At 31.0% G+C, this 21,234-nt stretch overlaps 1 protein-coding gene across 3 annotated transcripts in view; it reads left to right on the top strand.

Annotated features, from left to right (window-relative positions):
• Window positions 1-21,234, top strand: part of LOC127714166 (tripartite motif-containing protein 2-like) — a 47,060-nt gene that overhangs the window by 4,102 nt on the left and 21,724 nt on the right. The window contains exon 1 of one of the 3 annotated variants that reach the window (XM_052220183.1): window positions 1,389-1,471. The exons of 1 other annotated variant lie outside the window; for it this stretch is intronic. The gene's annotated coding sequence lies outside the window, so the exon portion shown is untranslated. Of the gene's footprint in view, window positions 1-1,388; window positions 1,472-11,849; window positions 12,055-21,234 lie in introns of those variants that run through there. One more of the 3 variants, XM_052220182.1, reaches the window with a different exon arrangement.

Raw genomic sequence — 21,234 nt, 5'->3', positions numbered from 1 at the left:
TTTAATCTGAATTTAGTTATAGAAGATTTTTCCACAAATGAAATATTAATGTCAAGTTAAGCATTATGTAACCTTTTTTCAGCAGTGTTGTTGAATGGCCAAGACCAGCTTACCCAATTTTTGTAGATGGGTTCCCCTTTCAAAAAGGGGTTTATAGATTGGGATTCCGTGGTTTTAAATATCATTATGCAGGTTTTTTTCACCTATTGTAGGAAGGAAAAGGATATTGGGTGAGAAGTACATAAGACAAACATTTCATAAGATACTAGAAAATAATCAATACTTCCAAAGGAACAGTGTTATATGTCTCTTTTCGTGCAATACTATTGATTTTATGCTCTCAAACCAGACTAGTTAGCATAAGAACATGAAATCCATGATTAAAATCCTTAATCAGGTTCAAGAAAACATTTTTAAAGTTGGGGGAAACAAGTTAGAGTTCTTCTTGAAAAAGCCTGATGGGCTCATGCAAAGCAAAGCAAAATTCAGTAGCATTAGGCATATTTTCTTTAGAGCCCCCAATAGATTTTTTTCTCCCAAATTGCATTCATTATGAGCTCAACTTTACTTCTTTGAGTTGCTCTTACCAGACCAAGTACCAGGATCTCCTGCCACAGAATAGGTAACCTGTCTAAAAATGATATACTCCAGAGTCAAAAGTCTGATATATGAAAATAGTCTATTTATGAAGTATTGCAAATCAAAAGACTTTTCAGGCAACCACCTTGACTTCCAAAGACAAATTTTCATTAGCCAACAAATTTAGGTTGTGTGACTGGCCTACTACTCCTCTGAATGCCTGTTGGTGTATACCCTACTCCTCCTTGTATTCATATTGTGTAATAGATGGCCTGAAGTTTTGGACACAATGGTGATAACTGCCTTTAACTATGATGAACTAGTTTTATTGACTGTCTGACACATTATATCTCTTGTTTTCCATTGTTAGATGGCTTTCATTAAAAATAAATTGTTTCTGTAAATAGAGTAACACTTTTAGGTATGGTGTTGACTGAAGCCTGATAATAATTCATATTACTTTGTAAATTTAATTGTTCTTAACAATTATTTTCATCATGTTTGACCTAACAGTAATGTCTCGCCATAATTGGTATAAATGATGAAATTAATTATTTATAGCAAAATTGTAGACTTAGACGATTTACCCCACCCAAGAGTATATCAATAATCAATAAAATAAAAAGGGAATTTTCCATAGAACAATACAGAATTAGTCTCTTTATGATGATTTTACTCCTAAACAGTCAAGTAGTAATCAATAGTTGTATATGAATCACAGTGAACCATTATAATATGACGTTAGAACATTGATTTTTTCTACATTGAATCTCTTAGTATGATTCCATCTATCCGAGGGCAGTGTCTTATAGTAATTGATCAGAATAGGTTTTCTGTCTGGGCTAGGTTTAATGTAGGATAGGTCAACCATCTACCATATTAATGAAGAATTGTAAGTACTTCTGTTAGGTCTTGCTTCTTGTTTTTAATTTTCTTTTGTTTTTAATAGCATGGATGTTGTAATTCATATACAAAATTTTAAGTTTGATATTGAATGGTAAATATGCAGACATATTGACCATTGTTGATACAGAATGGACCTTATGGTGAACAACAGATGGCTTTTTCCTGGTTGATGTTTCTTAGAATTATGTACTTAAAATCTATTTGATTCTAAATTAAAATTTTTTGGCAGCTTTTCCCGATACTTTTAACTTCCAATGGATAGTTCAGCGCTCATCCTTCTTTACAAAAACTGTGCTCTACATACTTGTCCTTTACTTGCAAAGCCACAAGGGAATTAAAGTGTTTGCCATCTGTCTGTCTGTCTGTCTGACTTGGATCAGTCTGTCAGTCCATCTTTTTGCAATTTTTTCAAAACCTTGTAAGTTTATAACTTAATATGTTTAAGGAGTTGCAACTTTGTCTTTGTCACGATCAGATGATTTTCAAAGTTCTGGTACTTGACTGTAAATAATTCATTGACTTTCAAGGTTTAAACTTCCCATTTTAGCTCACCTGGCCCACTTGGCGTCCGTCGTCCATCGTTTTCTGCTAACTTTTACAAAAATCTTCTCCTCTGAAACTGCTGGGCCAAATTTAACCAAACTTAGCCACAATCATTATTGGGGTATCTAATTTAAAAAATGTTTTCAGTGACCCTGTCAGATGACTTCTTATAGAAGTTATTGCCCTTAAATGACAAATTTTACCTCTTTTTTTCATTTTTTTGCCTATTATCTTGAAAACTATAATAGATAGAGAGAAACTTTAAATTGCAAAAATGATCAGCAAGACAAGTTCTACATGGTCAAAATCGTCAGTCCACTTCTTATTAGAGTTATTGCCCTTTGATGACGATTTTTACCAATTTTTTTGCATTTCTGCCTTATATCTTAAAAGTTATAATAGATAGATAGAAACTTAAAAAAGCAAAAATGATCAGCAAGACAAGATCTACAATTCAGATAAATTTGAGGAAATCGTCCGACGACTCCTTATTGGAGTTATTGTCCTTTAATGACAATTTTCACCATTATTTTTTTGCGTTTTGCCTTATATGATAAAAAATGATAATAGATAAATAGACTCTTAAAATCACAAAAATGATCAGCAAGTCAAGATCTACTAACAAGTCAAATTTTGCCGATATAGTTAGCAGACTGTCACTCTTTATAGGAGTGATTGCCCTTAAATGAGGATTTTTTTACCCTCTTTTGTGTTTTGAGCAAAAATTAAAGAAGATAGAGAGAAACTATATAGACTAAAAGATCAACAATACAAGATCAACAAAACAGAGATTTTTGTCATGAATTCTATTCTCATCTACAATGTTGGAGAGTGTCCTTTGTTGAATATGCACATAGACCAAGGTGAGCCACACAGGCTCTTTAGAGCCTCTAGTTTTTTTTAGGAATTAATTTTTTAATCTTCTTTTACATTGATAGTAACATTGACTTGATTTGTAGTATATCATTATAAATATATGAGATATTACAGATCAAGCTGAGTTTAGGTCTAGTTGATCATTTCATTACAGAACAGCCACTCACCCTTAAGATATAACAGGGAATACTCAATCTTCAGATCTTTATACAACCAATCAGGAATATTACATTGCTGTAGTAATGCTTTCAAAATCCTTGTAAACTTTTCTAAGTGGTTGCATTTTTTAAAAGTATTTCGACTGGATCTGATGTAGTATTTTATAAAAAATTAAAGGTTCAAGTGGCTGAGTTGTCTATGTAGTTTATCTCTATATAACTAGTCAGTTAAGACTGAGGTTGTGACTTCTAACCCCGTTCCTGGCAGGTGCATTCATCTCTATTCTTAATTGACTAAGATAGCCAGTTTTCCTGCTGAAGGTCGATGGTTCTCTCTGGGGACTGCGATTTCCTCCACCAATAAAAACTGACGACCATGAAATAGGCAATAGGACTAAAAGTGGGATTAAACACCATATGCAGATCCAGGGAGCCCCCCCCCCGTTTTGTGGGAAAAATTTGGTTGATTATATAGGGAATCACTGATGCATGACTGGAGCGGGCCCCCTCTTAGGGCAGTCAATGCCCCCCCCCCCTTATGAAAATTTCTGGATCCGCCACTGAACACCAAAAAATCAATCAAACAATAAAGGTTGAAAATATATTTTGTTTTTAAATTCTGTTATTTTTTAATTTATCAATACTTGTAAATAATAAATTTGGAAAAGTTTTTTGATAGTTGTCTGTTCTGATAAAGTTTAAAGGCTTTTGTTTTAGGGATTAGCCTCAATTCATTTATTTCATCAAATTTCATTATATTTTAAACTACCGTAGTTATTATATCAGGTGTTCTCTACCTGTTTTACGACACACCTTGTTGATCAAAGAAGTGGTAATTTTATTAGATAAGACTATATTATTAGAAAATTGACCGAACACATCCAAATCTCTATTACTAAACATTATATCATTTTAATCATCAATATTTAAATTACCGTGAGGATTTTTATAAAGTTCCCACAATTCTTCACCTTCGGTTATGAATGAAACTATAAAATACTGTAAAATGTTTAATTATAAGCAGCTTAAATTCTATCTGCATTATATAATTTTCATATATTGTAGTTTTTCACTATAAAAGAATTTATATAGATTTACTGGAAGACCTTCTGTTTGGTGTAACAGTCCATTTGACATAGTCCAATCATCCATACATGTAATTTTATATTGAAAATTTGAACTTTTGACATAAATTCATTTTTAATAGGGAATCAATTTAAATATACCTCAATTTTAGGTTTGTTGTCAAGTCATTTTATAATTGATTAAGGTGATATTAACTTTGTATTTGGATATTGAGTTATTTTGTTATGTAATGGGTTATCTAATGTGTTTTTAAGTTTTGTGATATTGAATAGATAAGATGAGAAATCTTTATCTTTTTTAAATTGGTAACCAATTAGGTTAGAGGAAATTCGGTTCTTTGATATTGTGACAAAAGTACATATGCATTTCGGTGCAATTACAGTCGTGGTGACCGAGTTTGACTTGAGTGCACACAGATTGACATTTGTTTACTAAACAGGTCATTTATTAAAGGAAGAGATGTACATTTTAATACTTGTATATGAAAAGGTCATACAATTTTTGCATGTATATATATATATAGAACTGAACATTATTTATGATGAATAGAATAATTTTTTTAATCTTTTTGTGTGCTAGTTGTAATTGCTCAAGATAAAACAAACAGTAGAATAATAATAAGGTTGAAAGGTTAATTTAGTTTATAGGTAAAGAGGCAAAACTCGAATTCACTTTAGATTACTGATGGGTTGACCGTTAAGTCTCTACAGAAAGAATAATGTCAGCTTCAGTAATTATGCCAAATTTTGATACAGATATTTTATTTCACTGTATGTGTATAATAAATCTGAAAATAAAGTTTAATTTCCAAGTGTAAAAAGGTGTGAGTAAACAGATGTCATAAGAATATAGGGCAAATCACACATTTTACATTATTGATCAATTGTATGTCTCTCCTAAAGTCTGGCTAAAAGATATAAAGATCAAATTTATAGCATACATATTATTACCTTTCATAAAAATAATGAGATGTGGTATGATTGCCAATGAGACAACTAGCTACCAGAGTTAAAATAAAGTGGTAGTGAGCAATTATATGCTAGCAAAGCTTTTGGTGTGTAAGTATACAGGGTTTTTCATTTGTCCATAAGTCCTTATGTCTGCAACTCCTTGTAGTGTGTATAAAGTATATAGGGTTTTCCATTTGTCCATAGTTGCTTATGTCTGCAACTCCCTGTAAAAATGTCTGTGAAATTCAGTAAAACTATCTAGCCATTTTTAATTGTAAGTTGAGTTTTTGTCCCTCCTACTCTATTTTTGGATTAGGATGATTTTTTGTTTGTTGGGAGAGGGGGGATAGCAAAGCATGAAATTTTGCCATTCATTGAAGAATGAAATATATTGATATGAAGAGCTGGTAGTAATATTTTGTCAACTAAACTCACAGTAGTGTACATCTGGTTTTATTATTGGTACTCCAGCATCAGGTTACTGCTGAATATGAGGAATTTCATATGTAAACAGAAAATAGTGTTCTAAAATATTATTGCCAATCCTTGACTTCTAGCAAAAATGTGAAATCTTATTAATGTGATTACAAATGTTTATGAAAGAAAATCACTACCAAAATTATGAATGCGAGTTTATCAATGCGAATCTCATATTGTCGCTTTTTTCTCATTAATAAAATGTAGCAATACTTTCTGAATTTACAGTAATAGTAATCAAGGACTGAAAGAGAGATTATGTGCTGTGTAAATCCTCAACCATACTCTCTATATATAAAGTTGAAATAAGGATTATTATTATTACGCAAAATGATTTGATTGGTAAGATTAGTAACCACTTTTTGTTGACTTGAGTTTGATTTTTCAACAAGTAATATCACTGTGCAGCATTTAAACCATGGTTATCTTCTTGCTATATATGGTATTATCACTATTTTGTGTATTTTTCCTTTAATCTTTTTTTTGTGATCATTTTTTCATAGCATGCTTGTTGCTTGAGATGGAAAATTATTGCAAGAAACTAAGAGCACACATGCCGTTGTCAATGTAAACATCAATAACGTCATAGGCTAAATATGACGATAAACAGATTATCAATAGTCTTACAAACTTGAGGATGTTTCTTGTCCACATCTCATCTCACGGCTGTCACCCTTCGATGAGATTGTAGCTGAGAAACACCCTCTCGTTTGAAAAACCATCGATAATTTATAAGTCTTCTCAATCTACTTAAAGCTGATAGGACTTGAAGATGACGTAAAACTAGGATTAAAACATGATAATCCTTTCCCACCAAGTACCATAAATTTATCATTATAACCCTGGTTAAATGTGCTGATTTTAAAATGTAGTTTTGAAAAATGCAATTTATCTTGTAGTTTTGATTTTCTGGGTATTAAATGGAATAATTTAAACAAATAAGGAACATATAATTGATTTCCATGTTGTCATTGTGCTTATTGTTAGGCTTAGATATGTCTGTATTTCAAGATCAACAATGACAACATATCAAGTACACCTTGTAAGAAATAATTTTATTCTTCAGGTGTGGAACTGTCATAATTTGTAACACTTAATAAATTATAATACACAATTGAATTCGTTTCAGGTATGAAATTCAAGTGTTTTCAAGTGGCACTCTTTGGAATTTTAACATTATATCAATTCTGAAGTTGTTCAATGTGATGTCAAGGTCACACTTCATAATTCAGGGGGACTTTATAAGATCTTTTGATCTTTTATCAAACACTGAAGTGATGTCTTAACATAATTCTTTTTCTGACAGTTGAAAGCAATGAATTACTGTATGAATTGTGTTTTATCCCTTTCTTAATTTTGAAAGATTTGGATTTGAAATTTTCAAAAGTTAAAATTTTGAATGTAATTCTTTATGAAATAACTCTTCCTTTCATGAATATACTTTACTCAATTTATGAGTGTACCACCATGTTTGAATATATACCACCATAACTGATAAGCAAAATTTTGATTTGTCATTTATAAATATGAAATATACAGTTTCGTTATCATATCATATCAAATAATCATGTTGCATTATAGATGAACATGCATTTGTATTTTTATATCAATGATAAAATGATATAATATTCAGCATATTAGGTTTTAGATTTTTTGTCCCTTTGTGAATTTTATTTGTGTTATTCAAAATATATTTAGAAACAGTGAAAGTACTTTTATTCAAGTTGTTGAAAGTTGTTTGTGCATGTCCTGTTAGAATTGTGGTTTTAGATATTTATTTAATTAAGGAGATTTATGTGAACTTAAGTAAGAAAGCAACCAAACAACAATACGAAAAACAAAATTAGACATCTTAAGGTCAGTATAGGTGACTTCAATGATGGTCAAGTAGGTATCTGAATCTAGACAGATTGTTGATAAATTCATTTTTAGAAGACCGAAGCTCTAGCAGTAGGCACCAATTTAGACTTTTTGTTTTAAACATCAACAGATGATCTTTCAGTGCCTGCATATTGAGTTGTGTCTCAGAAAAGTTGTGCTTAGACAATCTATCTGTTTTGTTAAATAATATTATGTCAAATTGCATATATCAATCATAAAAATTTTGCAAAGGAATAATAAACTATTATCTCACCACAACACATACATTCCAAATAGTTTCAAAACTTTTTTGTAGATTGTTGAATATTCATGGTCTTTTTGTTCAGTTGTTCAGATAATTTATCATCTAAACCCACAAGGCCACATTTCAAACTACATTTTGGGAAGCCATGACAACTGAATATGTGGTGCAATAGGGTTTAATAAAAGTCTTTATACAACAACAGTCAAATAAGAGGGAGCAATTTAAAAAGATAAAAACCAAATACATCATTATTTTGTACATAAATCAGGCCGTTAGTTTTCTCGTTTGAATTGTTTTACAATTGTCCTTTCGGGGCCTTTTTTAGCTGATTATGCGGTATGGGTTTTACTCATTGTTGAAGGCCTTATGGTGACCTATAGTTGTTAATTTCTGTGTCATTTGGTCTCTTGTGAAGAGTTGTCTCATTGGCAAGACATACCACATCTTCTTATTTTTATAATAACCATCCCTCCAATACACAAGGATGCATTGAAACATATATAACCTCATTCAATCCTACTCCAATAAGTCGTCAAGATGAATAACAACAATAATGAACTGTTCCTAGGAGATTAGGCTATTTCCAGTATGACTTTTAAAAGTTGTCTAGTGTACAACAAAACCAGTGTTTTCTCCATTACTCAATTATTAGATATTTGAAGTTCTATAAAAAAAAACTTTCACAGGAAGAAGAAGAGGGGGGAACATATAATTTTACCATGGTTAGTGCATCCATTGGCTATATAAACTATAGTTTGATATGGGATTAAAGAAACAATTAGTCTCTCATAGTTACAGGAGTAAGTAAATCTGATTCAAAAGTTATGTAGCCCCCACTATAATTACTTAATCATACTCTATCATACCGTGGTCATGATCTAACATACAACATCAGTTATTTGAAATTGCAGCAGATAATCATTATTACTTATGCATTGTCTTGAATCTGATAAATAGAATCTGCTCTACAACATCTAAAGATTTTCTCCTTAGTTTCTCTTGTCTACCTGTAATGACTTAGACTTATTGTTATATGTGAGGTGCACCAGGTGTTCTATAAGATTGATTATACTGGTATATGGTTAATTACAATTATAATTTACATTGAAAAACTTAATAGTTTGGGAAGACTGCAAGGGATGTGTGCAAGACTCACTTTTATATTGAAACAACTATAGTGGGCCTCTGGATGACAATTGATAGATAAATTTCAGGATGAGCTGGTGGACATCCAAACTGATATTGTAAGTTCAAAGAAACATTGTTTTTTTTAATCAATGCAGACTTGAAAAAAATATCAGTCGTTTGTAATATGTTTTTTTTATTTTACTTCAGTATTCTTTTGTCACCATTGATTGATCATTGATCTTAAAAGAACTAATCAGTCTCAATTTAAATTCTGATTACTTGATGATTACTCCTTTAAATGATATGTTTTAGGTTACAACTAAACATGACAAATAATCACCATTTCATCAATAGATCAACAGCTTTAAAATTTATGGTTTGATCAAATCAAAAGCTATTGATAAACCATATGTGCATAAAAATGTATTTTTCTAAAATTTTCTGTCATGACTGTGAATTTACATAACCCACCCATGTAAACAGTAACAATAAGGCTAAAAAAAACTACTTAATATATGGTTCTTAATTTGTTTGATGCCTCTGGCTCTGAAAATATATATATTTATTTTTTTTTTAAACAAATGAACTTAAGGTAGCAACCCAAACTTAAAATATGTCAAATATATCCTAATATGGTCAATTCAATAGAAAAACAAAGGATATGGGGTATCCATCCATGACACAAAATCAGTAAATGCACAACAACAAAACATACAAAAAGCAAAGGAACAGTGCTTTATTCAGTCTACAAAGTTGACAAAGAAAACTAAGATTGATATAAACGCTTTAAAATAGGAAAAGGATGATTCTAGTTCCAGATTTAGTACTGTTTAAATGAGAATTCATAGTACAACTCATCAAGCTGAAAAGATGGAACTGAAAAGATTAAATATTAAGACTATTTGTTTTAATCATTTAAAACATTGATACCCTTTAGTAAAGGCCTTTACACTTCCCAGTAAATATTTTAGTTATCATGGTTTTAGTATTGTCATGAGTATAAGTGAGCTGTCACAATGTCTATGATTGATACATTATATATATTAGACATGCAATTTTATTCCATATCAATATTTGTCTGACAGACTTTATGTCTGGGAAAAAGCCATGGTGCTTTGAGTCCTTACGTTATATCTTAAGATAACAGAGTTTAGGTCTTGGATGAAACCATGATGCCTTGTGTTTAGTCTTGATAAAGAGTAAAGGTCTTGGATGAATCTAAGATTCTTAAGATTGAATGTGGAGTTTGCCAGATTTAGGTCTGGGACAAAGCCAGGATGCCTTGCATTGAATTATTTCATCCTTAGACAGAGTTATTAAAGATATGGGATAAAGCTAGGATTCATCTGAACAGAACAGAGTTAAGTACAAGGACAAAGCCAGGAAGTCTTTGGTTAAAACTGAAGGTAGATCTAAGGTTTGGTTTAAAAACTGGATGCTTTGATGTGAGTCTTGAGATAGAGTTTAATCTGGAGGTCCTCAAGTTGATTCAGAGTTAGTTTAAACAGTATTTATTATTAAAAAATTATAACAATAAAGTAGTACAATTTTACATAGCAGTCAAATATTCAGAGTTATTAGGATAGAATGATATGTAGTAAAAAAAAAACCTTTGTCTTGAATATAATCTGTAGGCAGTATATTTATCTATCTTATACCATCAAAGAAAGGTCTCTGGAGTTTAATCTTGATCGATGTAGAAATTTGAAGTGGATGCACTGATCTTGTATGTTGCCTGGATGCCGTGAACATTTATTAGTCTAGAGTTTGAATTTAGATGTGCATGTACTGAAAAACTAAGGAAAACAAAGATTGTATTGTCTAATGGCCTTGAAATAGAAATTGAAATGAAGCTTTACAAATTGATTTAAAAGAAGTCACGATGGCAAGAGCTGATCAAGAAGGAACATTTTAGAAGTGTTGTATAGTTTAGTTTCATATCTTATAGTATCGTACTTATTGAAACAAATCAGCAATGTGGGTTTGATCATGGAAGAAGGTGGGGTGTGGGGAATTACAACACAATTTTACACTTACTTAACCAGACATTAAAATATGTTCTGCTTATCCTCTTAAAAGATTACTTGATTTCTGTATGTCAAGAGTATTAAGCTCACACTAGATCTCCTTTTGAAGCAATATTAAACATATATTTCTTGTCCATGTATATTTGATAAAACATCTTATACTAGATGTTAAAAGTGACTTTTAATGGTTTATTTATACTGCTGCTTTCTTTTCAAATAGGAACCTTGAATGTTACCTTATTTTTGAAAATTAACAAATTTGATGGCAGTGAATTGCATCAATTTGAGAAATTGACCACTTGACAGTAGGATCTGGAACTTACAAATCCTGTTTCAAAGACTCTGCTATATGGACACTTCTCCTGTTTGTAAAATAAAACATTCCCATGGATTCTATTTTGGCTTTCTATGGAATGCATATTTTTATACTTGTTACATTATTGTTTAGGGGCCAGCTGAAGCCCGCCTCTGGGCGCGGAATTTTCTCACTGTGTTGAAGACCAATTGGTGGCTGTTTCTCTACTTTTTGGTTGGGTTGTTGTCTCTTTGAAGAATTCTACGTTTCCATTCTCAATTTTATTGTTATTTCTTTTGCTGACTTCCATACAATCATTGAAAATTGATGCACCTTTTTGCTGACAGTTGAACATAATAATTTAAGGATTTCATGTATTATTGTAAAAAACCCATTGTTGTTACATAATGCATCAGTGTATGGAAACAGATTGCCGGGGAAATAATGTAATACATTATAAAGTCATAGAATTTATAGTTTTCACGGTAAATGTTCAAAAGAAAAAGAGTGACTCACACTCAACTTTATATTTTTTTTATATTGATTTTGGATTTTTTTTTTAATGACACAGATCATTTCCCATTGTCACATCAACATCCATTTAAGACACCTTAATTACAATCTCAGGATCGGTAGAAATAAACGGGAATGATGCAGCTTAATTTTTCCTAGAAATAATATTGATTTTCGCCTTGTTTGTATGTTGTAAGCTTCAGTAATCTAGTTAGAATATATGATGAATTTGTGAACTGTGTTTCATTGACATTTCACATTTTTTGCAAAGGAGACTCCATGTGAATTGATGGTTGTAGAATTATTGACTGGAATTGTATTGGCTATTGACTTTGCTATTCCATGACGTCTGGGATTCCAAAATGGCAGAAAGTCATTTTAATCTGATCAGGTGATGTAATATATGTTCTATTTTGTTGTTTTTTACAGGGTTTTAGAGAAATAACAGAATTTAATTATCTGTCATATTGGATCATATTGTTTTGAATTAAGCACACCATTCAGATTTACTATGAAAAAATAATCTTTTTATTGCTCCTATATATGCATTGGGTTTTGTCATGTGTGTGTAGGGAATTTGTGTCATAAATTAATTAATACTTAATATCGGTTGATATCATTACATCAAGTTTGTCTGTTATGCTGTGTGAAAACTGTTAAAAGTTTCTCTGTGATTTAGGTGTATGCTCCTATATGTTTACAGTTGTGGCATATCTATTCTTGTGATACCTTTTCTTATGTTTACTTCTTCATGTTTCTCTTTCAGTCTGTATGTTTATTCAAATTGGTATCTATGCAGTCCACCTGAATGTTTGCCCCATTCATTCATTATATCCTAAAAGTTAACAAACATCTTGATTTGCCCTGTCATTTGTTTGTTTCTGTATTTGACAATGATGTTGTCATGTTTTGTTAGATTTCTTTGCCCAATTTAGTCTTTAATTTGTTGATATTTAAGTCAGCATCTATGTGCTTCAATGCTCATATCTAGCATTGTCAACTTCTAGCAAATAATTCCCCTCTTCTTCTTGAAATTTGAGCTAGGTAAGCTTGTGATCCATGTTGACGGTCTTACTCAGTTACTGACTTTGAGATATAAAGTACTGATCTTATGCTTTGAGGTTGGTCAAGTGCATGTGTAACTTTTATTGTGAATACATATTATCTCTTGATTTTCTTAACAATTGATTTTATCCAGAAAGTAACACACCAAGTCCTGTTAGATTATTTCTTGCATTTAAAGATTCATTGATGTAGTTTTCAAATTATCAATTTCATATCCATGGGGATAATTTTGCCCCACCCACTCAGTCATGGTCTATTGATTTTGACACTTTTGCATACTGTGGATTCATTAATATTCGTGGGATAGCAATTTTCGTGGATTTCGTTGGTTTAGGTGAACCACGAATTTCAATACTCAACGAAGTGGGAATTTTCTATAAGCTTATATGCAGACATTAGCAAAACCACGAAATCGAATATCCACGAATACATGATTTTTCAACAATCCACGAAAATTGTTACCCACGATAAAATAAATGAATCCACAGTAGTTTACATGTTAAAGTTTGTGATAAGGTCAGTTTGAGGGGAACCACTGATGTTAATGATATTTGGTGTGTTGTTGTATAAGTATTAGCCCACTCGTTTCTATGAGATCCTGTGGCCCTGCCCCTCATTCATGATTCATCTACTTTTAATTTTTTTTCATAGTTTACATGTTATAGTTTTTGATTAGGTCAGTTTTAGGGTAACCCCTCATGAAAAGTCATTGGTATTTGGTATGCAGTTGTATAAGCATTAACATATCTCATTTCCACAAAGATTATTTGGCCCTGATCCTTCTGTAATGATTCATTTACTCTGGATGTTTTGCAAAGTTAACATGTTAAAGTATTATACACAAGACATATCTGTGTGTCAATAGTTTATTAAAAGTAGACTTTTTGTGGACATTGCAGGTGAAGTTACTGTAAATTTTACTTTTTAGTGAAAAATTCATTTATTGATGTATAATTTGATCCTTTTATGTGTCTTAAAGTATATTTAGTCATGCATAATGGTCCGAGGACACAGTTATCGGCCTTTGATTTTCGTTGTCTACAAATGTAGTCCCTACTGTGAACAATGTATAACTTGCAAATTTTTTTCATAAACTTTCCAAATTTATTTCTTTATTTTATGCATGAAATATTATTTAGGGGGATGAAAGAGCATGTTAAAAAAATGCAGGTGATGAATTTATATGTAAAGTAGTGATTTGGTCCAGTTGAAATAGGTAAAGAAAATAGTATGTCTGAAGCTGTCAAACTGAATTATAGACCCCCTTAATATAGAATTGTCCATATTTTGAGTAAGAGCTGATAGACTTTTCTATAATTTTGATATAGTCTGTCCCAAAGTTAGTGTACTATACTGTAAAAAATCTTTTTGAGATAGAGCAGGTGTGATTTTTATAAGACCGCCAAAATAAAAAAATTTTTGGTCGTATATTGGTATCACGTTGTCGGTCGTCGTCGTCGTCGTCAGCGTCGTCCGAAGACAGATGGTTTCAGGATAATAACTTTAGTATATGGTAATAGAAATCAATAAAATTTTAACGCAAGGTTTATAACCACTAAAGGAAGGTTGGGATTGATTTTGGGGGTTATGGTCCCAACTGTTTAGGAATTAGGGGCAAAAAAGGGGCCCAAATAAGCATTTTTGTAGTTTCCAGACAATAACTTGTGTTAAAGTGTATGAATCTCTCTGAAATTATACCACAAGTTTCCATACTACAAAAGGATGTTTAGGATTGACTTTTGGGGGTTTATGGTTCAAACCAAATAGTAACTAGGGGCAAAGAAAGGGGAAAAACAAGGGTTTTTCTGGTTAAAGGACAATTGAGACAATTTAAAAGCAGTGTAAGGGAGGTAATCCAAATCAATTAAAAGAACACTGTTTGATTACCTCCCTTACACTGCTAGTAAATTATGTATTAAGAAATGATGATTGTCTTGAGGTGATTAGCTGTCAATTTATTTTTAGCAGTTACTATTAATTAATATTAATTTTAGCCATGACTATGTATGTCATTTTATATTTTAAAACTTTTATGATGTATTTAAATGGGTAATTATGGTTGCAAACTCCATTAGAAATTTGAATTGAGATACTGACCATATCTTGAGGGAAAGATGTTTTTTTTTGGGAATAAGGGAAAGGGGGGAGGTGAAAAAATTGGAGGGGAAGGCAATTTTTTCTTATTTCAGATTTCAGAAATTAAAAGAAAATTTCTTCAAATATTTTTTTTGGGGGTTAATATTCAACAGACAGCATAGTGTATTGCACAAAAGCAAAAAACCCGGGTAAAATTTTTTTTTGGGGAGGGGGGGGGGTCAATTCTCAACAGCATAGTGTATTGCACAAAAGCAAAAAATTGAATATAAATTCAAATCATATAACCAATTTGAAGTTCTTTGACTACAGTTATTCTGTGTCAGAAACCTATTATGTGTCAAAAATTTAGTTACAATCCAAATTCAGACCTGTATCAAGCGTGAATATTGTGTCCATTTTGGCCCCAACTTTTCAGGGTTGGACATCTGCGGTCGTATCCAGCTGCGCTCAGCGAAGCAATTTATTTTTAATTTGAATTTATTGTCTAAAAGAAATGCACTAAGAAATAACTGTGTTCTCGGGCCTAATGACTTATGGTAAAAAACAGAATTGATAAGTCTCTAAGAAGATTCATGTCGCTTTTTTAGCAAATTGAGTACCCTGTGCAATTTGGGCACTGTGACTTTATATATACACATGTATATGGATAGACCTTCTAAAAAAAATGTCGAGGCATAAAAAATATGCATGTTCATAATGTAAAAGACCATAAGCAATGATCTTAAACTGTGGTTATACTATACCAGAGAAATCCACAAAAATTGTTTCGATTCTAATAGGACAAATATGGTATTTTTATAAGTCTAGGCATACGAAAATACCTTAGGAATGTTTGGCTATTCCCGTTTCCTCCCCATGAATTATGTACATTACAATTTGATATTTGATAAGTTTGAAAACTTATAGCAGGTTAAATATATGATGTTTTAATAACAATATATAATGAAATTTTATGTAAGCTACTAAAATATATATATTTTATTAGAATAAAAACGAAAATAGGGAGAATGTAAACAGTCAGTTTGTGCGCATGTGTTAAACATATTTTGTGCTAATTAGAACACAGCTTTGTTTACAAAGCGTAATAAGGACGTCATATTAGAATATCAAACAAATAATTATCCGCAGTACATTAATGCAAGATAAAAATTTTCTATTAGTGAATTAGGATAGATACAATTGTCTTGTGACACAGACAAACTGATGAATAGAAAAAAGTTTTACTTTGAATCAGCCAAAAGTATTTAGATATGAAACTATGTGACCCTTTTTATATACATTTTCTTATTATCTTATTATATCTGATACCGATTGAACCTTTTCTACCCTCCATCATATGCAAGGGTGAATATTATGACAGATATCATATCTTAAGATGACATTCTCCACAGGAAATAACATTCTAAATGATAAGGGGAGATAACTCAGATAAATTGTATCCCCTGTGAAGTGTGAATATATATGTCAATGTGATTAAATAATCAGGGATAATTTTAAAAACTGTGACTGTAAAATATGAAGAAAACAGAATGCAAAGAACCAACCACATGGAGAAATGTACTGAAATAACAATATTACTGTTGTATACCAATTATTTTCTTAAAATGAAATTTCAATATTTTTTTAAAAACTGGAAATTAGTTCACATTCATGCATTCTTTGAAGAAAACCTTCAGATTAGTATATATCTTGATTTCCAACTAAAAAGATTAAATTTTGTGTTTTGATGTAAAGGTTTACCATTAATTGATAAACACATGAAACAATTTCTATATTGAATAGTCTGAGTCACTTTTGTATCTTAATTGACCAATTACAAGAAATTTTAACCACTAAGGCTTTCACTAGTTCCAAAACCTTCTTTCCATTTTGTGATAAAAAAAGATGTGGTTAATAAAGATACAAAGGTAACATTGTTGATGCAAAATCCAAGGTTTGCTCTCTTTTCCACACAACAAAAGCTATACAGGTTTTAATTCTTGTGTTTTCAACCTAAAAAGAATTTATTGGCAATGTGTTATGTAAAAGGATAGAAATGTTTCAATTGGTTTATGTGCATTAACCATTGCAAGGTTGTTTTGTGTGTTTCATTTGCACATTTTCTCAGAATATTAGGTTTCAAATCAATACTTTAAAGTCAATACATGGTGCAGACACAGATTGTTTTCCATGAATATTTTTCATTTCTTTCCAATAAATAATCTTTTAATCAATATTCATCAATATAAATGAAAATAAACATGTTTACTCCATATTTACATGAATAATTAATTTTTAATATAAAATTATTAAGAAAATTGATGGATTATGATAGATGCACATTTTTGGAATGATTTAAATCAGATAAATTATTGATTGACTGTCAACAAGGACCAGATTTAGCAACTTGAAACACTATATACAATGACCTTAGAGTTAACGAAATGTAAATTAAGTTTTTGTCCATAATTTATGAGTCTATTGTAAATTTAAGTTTTTGTCCATATATGAGTCTAAATTCTGCAATATTTGAAAGTGCAGACATAAACATGTTGTCTTTGTCCTCACATGACCAAATCATATGATCTGACAGATTACAATTTGTTATAAAGTTCTTACGTCATACTCATCTCCAGATTTTTTTTTATCAGTAGGAAAACCACAAAGGGATATGTAATTTTTGTTAAGTTTGTACTGAGACGAGTTATAGGTACTGCTTTACTATGGTACATTGTGACATTGATGACTATCATGTGATTCTTTGGTTTTGTTTTTTTTTCTTTTGAATTTTGTGTTTTCTATTATTAAACATTTACTACAATGTTACTACAATGTAGTTCCACCATAAACTAACCAATAAATCTTTTGTAAGACATTGAGGTTAGACAAATATGTTTATTCTCACTTCACAAATTTTGCAGATGATATATGTATAGCATGGAACATATAAATGTATGCTCTCTGTAAATGAATAATTATTAAAGGAAATGTGGGGTGTATGTGTTAATGAGACAATGAAAAACCAACCTAACACATATTGAAATTAAAGAAGATTGTGTCTGAAGACACTACTGTCTGCGCTCAAGTTTTGCAATTTAACTAGTTAAAAAGGGACATAACTCTAGAACCGTAAGTGACTCGCTGCCCAAATTTGAACTCTGCTGTGAGTATTGGTTCTTAGCATTGTGATGAGTTTCGTAAAATGAGGAAAACTTAAGTTAAATTGCGAAACGAAAAATGGGATGGATGAAAGGACAGAAAGATGGAAGGACGGACAGACGGTCGAGGGTAACACTTAATGCCCCTTTGCCTATGGTGGGGGCATAATTAAAAAAATCATTAAGAGGTCTATATATGGTCTAAAAAAGGACACAGTGTTTTCTACACATATCCTGTTCCAACCAGACCATGGATTCATGACAAGAGTTCAACAGTGTTTTCAATATAAGAAACATGGTTCCATTTAAATGATAATATATGCCTTTACCATTTTTTCAAATAAACAAGAACAAATTCAACCATGTTACGTTACTGGTCAAAAATCCCCTGTCATGATAGTTTTATAAAAACCAACACGGGTGGATTTTTTTAAAACACTTTTTTTACATGGCCCTGAAACAGTGTCCTTGAACTTATCTCCTCCAGAAAATTCCTGATGTTATCAATCAAATTAACCATTACACCAAAATGCACTTTACTATTGTATTTACTTTGAACTTGAATGTATGGGTACATGTATAAACTTAAGTGCCCATGGCCTTGGTTCGCGAAGCCAAACATTATAGGTAAAATTAGTGTACATAAAAATAAGGAAATGTGATTTAATTCCCGATGAGACGACTATCCATCAGAGACCAATTGAGTAGATGTTAGCAACTAAAGATCACTGTATGCTTATTTATAAGAATTTTTTTTAATCTTTAGAAAAACTTACTACATGTACTATTTAGGACAAGTATCCATTAAAAATACATGTTTAATGAAGGACAGTGAGACTTAAAGATCTTTAAACTTTTACAGGGATTAATGTATTGATAAGCCCATATTTGAAACATTTTTATCGGAATGACTTTTTTGGTTATCTTTGTTGAAAAATAGCTTGCCTTTGCAATTATCATGATTACAACCTTTTTCATGAATAATTTGTTTTAGCTTACAAATTTAATCTGAGTAAAGCAATCCAGTGTGAAATGAAAAGAGTTTGGATTATTGGAAAAGAAAATTCATGTAATTTGATGCATGTAAGATAAATTCATGTGAAAAGAACAGTTTACAATCCAATCATGTGAAAAGAACAGTTTACAATACAATCATGTAAAAAGAACAGTTTACAATCCAATTATGTGTGTAAATAAGTAATATGCAAATTCCTGTAATTCAGTGCTCGTCATTCGTTCATGTTTGTTTTTTTCGTTATCATGTTTTTGGTTTTTTTTTTATTGAATTGTTACGAATAAGCCTGTTAATTTTTCTTGTTTGAATTGTTTCACAAACATAAAAAACCTAAATTTCAGTACAGAACTTGATGTATATTTTTTTTTTTTTTTTTTGGCATACCAAAGTGATTTTTATCTAACACATTCCAAATTTGTTTTTAACAGAAATCTTGAATATTGGAATTTGTAAGTGCTTTTACATTATCTTGATGCTGTTTTCAAAAGACGTGAAAGATAGTATTCTAAGAACATTAATGGTACTAATTTTATTGCACCAGATTACTATTACTTGACCAATAATATTTACCATTGTCAAAGTAGGAATATTTTCATGTTGTTTTTGTTAGTGTTGGATTTAATCACAGCTTGTCATACCAAAAATTTCAATAAAAACATTTGATTCCATAATTTCCATACATCACCCATGATATGAACTTGAACCATTGACCTAGTTAACAGCTATATGTACTTTGACACTAGATATCAATACTCACACCAGTTGTACAGACAGGTGCCTGTGGTTTGATTCAATAAATTAGCTTGGATTGTCAAAAAATCAATTGAGTTTGAACTTTTAATACAGTGGAATGATTTATTACCATATACATGCAGCAAAAATTCTTCTAGCTCAGACAAATATACCATTTGAAATGCTCTAGCTCTTTTTGCACCATTTATACTTTACAAACTCTTTATAATTTTTATGTTTTTCACATCTAAGGGATCAAAGAAAAACTGGTAAAATGAATTGTATAGAATGCATCAGAAACAGAATAAAAAGGAGAGATGCACTCTTAATTCTCAATTTTACTCTGACAGTGTAAAAAAATAGTTAAGAAACCTGCAGATTGAAAAAAAAATAATTTCAATTTAGTTTGTATCACATCTTAAAAAAGGGCAAGGGTTTTGTTTTATGAACAAACTTGCCTCATTGGTTTAATTTCTATAATTGCTGTTTCTGTTAATGTAGACAAAATGTGTGTCTGGCATATTAAATAACAAGCCTGGTATCTTTGATGACTTTTTTCAATCACTTAGTCAATGCCTCTGCTGGTGGACTACTGTCCCTGAGGGTATCTCCAACCATGTAGTCAGTGCTCCTATATCATTGACTCTCGGTTCCTGTATATTTACTGTAACAGTTAAAAAAGGATAAAACTATTCAAATCACGGAGGTTTTTTATCTGAGGCTTGAATTGCCTTATCCAACGTTGGCACACAATGACGTCTTTCTTATTTTTTGGTTTTCAGTGCTTTCAACTTTATCACTGATATTGGTCTTCTAACTGTTTTTTTTATTTGAGCGCCACTGATGAGCCTTAAGTACACAAAACCCAAAAGCCTTGCATATTAAATTATAAGCCTGGTATCTTTAATGATTTTTTGCTGATCCTTTTCCTCGGAAAATAATAGGCATGAACCAATATAATTAATCACAGTAAAGTCTGGATAGGAAACACAGTATAAGATAAAAGAGGACTATGATGTAATTTATTGCGCTGATTTGTGACATGCAATACTAACATCTTATTTGGAAAAGAACACACCCTGCATTAAATGCACCAAGTCTGTAAGATGTATGCATGCTAGATGTAACCTCTTGTGACCTATTTATAATATATTACTCTGCACTTGATCATTTTCTCCAATTGACATGTCTTTCTATTTGAAATGAAAAATCATTAATTGCGTTAAAACCATGTCGTAAGTAACTATTAAACACAATTTTCAGATTTCGTTTCAAATCTTTTTATGTAATTTAGAAATTCTATTCAGCCCGTCAATATTAAGGTTAATTTTAGTATTATAAAAAGTTTAAACCGTAAGACTGGTAATCATTTCCATTTCATTTCTGTAAAATTCGTAACCTCCGATGCTTATCACAGCAGAAAGCCATTACATCACTTGCAACAATTTAATGTAAAATGAAGATGTATCTAAGATGTTCCTGATCACAGGTGTTACAAGTGAAATTCGCACCTGGATTAACTAGA

Source organism: Mytilus californianus, unplaced genomic scaffold (assembly GCF_021869535.1).
Source record: "Mytilus californianus isolate M0D057914Y unplaced genomic scaffold, xbMytCali1.0.p SCAF_9, whole genome shotgun sequence".
Taxonomy (NCBI): domain Eukaryota; kingdom Metazoa; phylum Mollusca; class Bivalvia; order Mytilida; family Mytilidae; genus Mytilus; species Mytilus californianus.
Note: the sequence above shows the minus strand (reverse complement) of the source record. Positions and strands in the feature narration are given on the sequence as shown.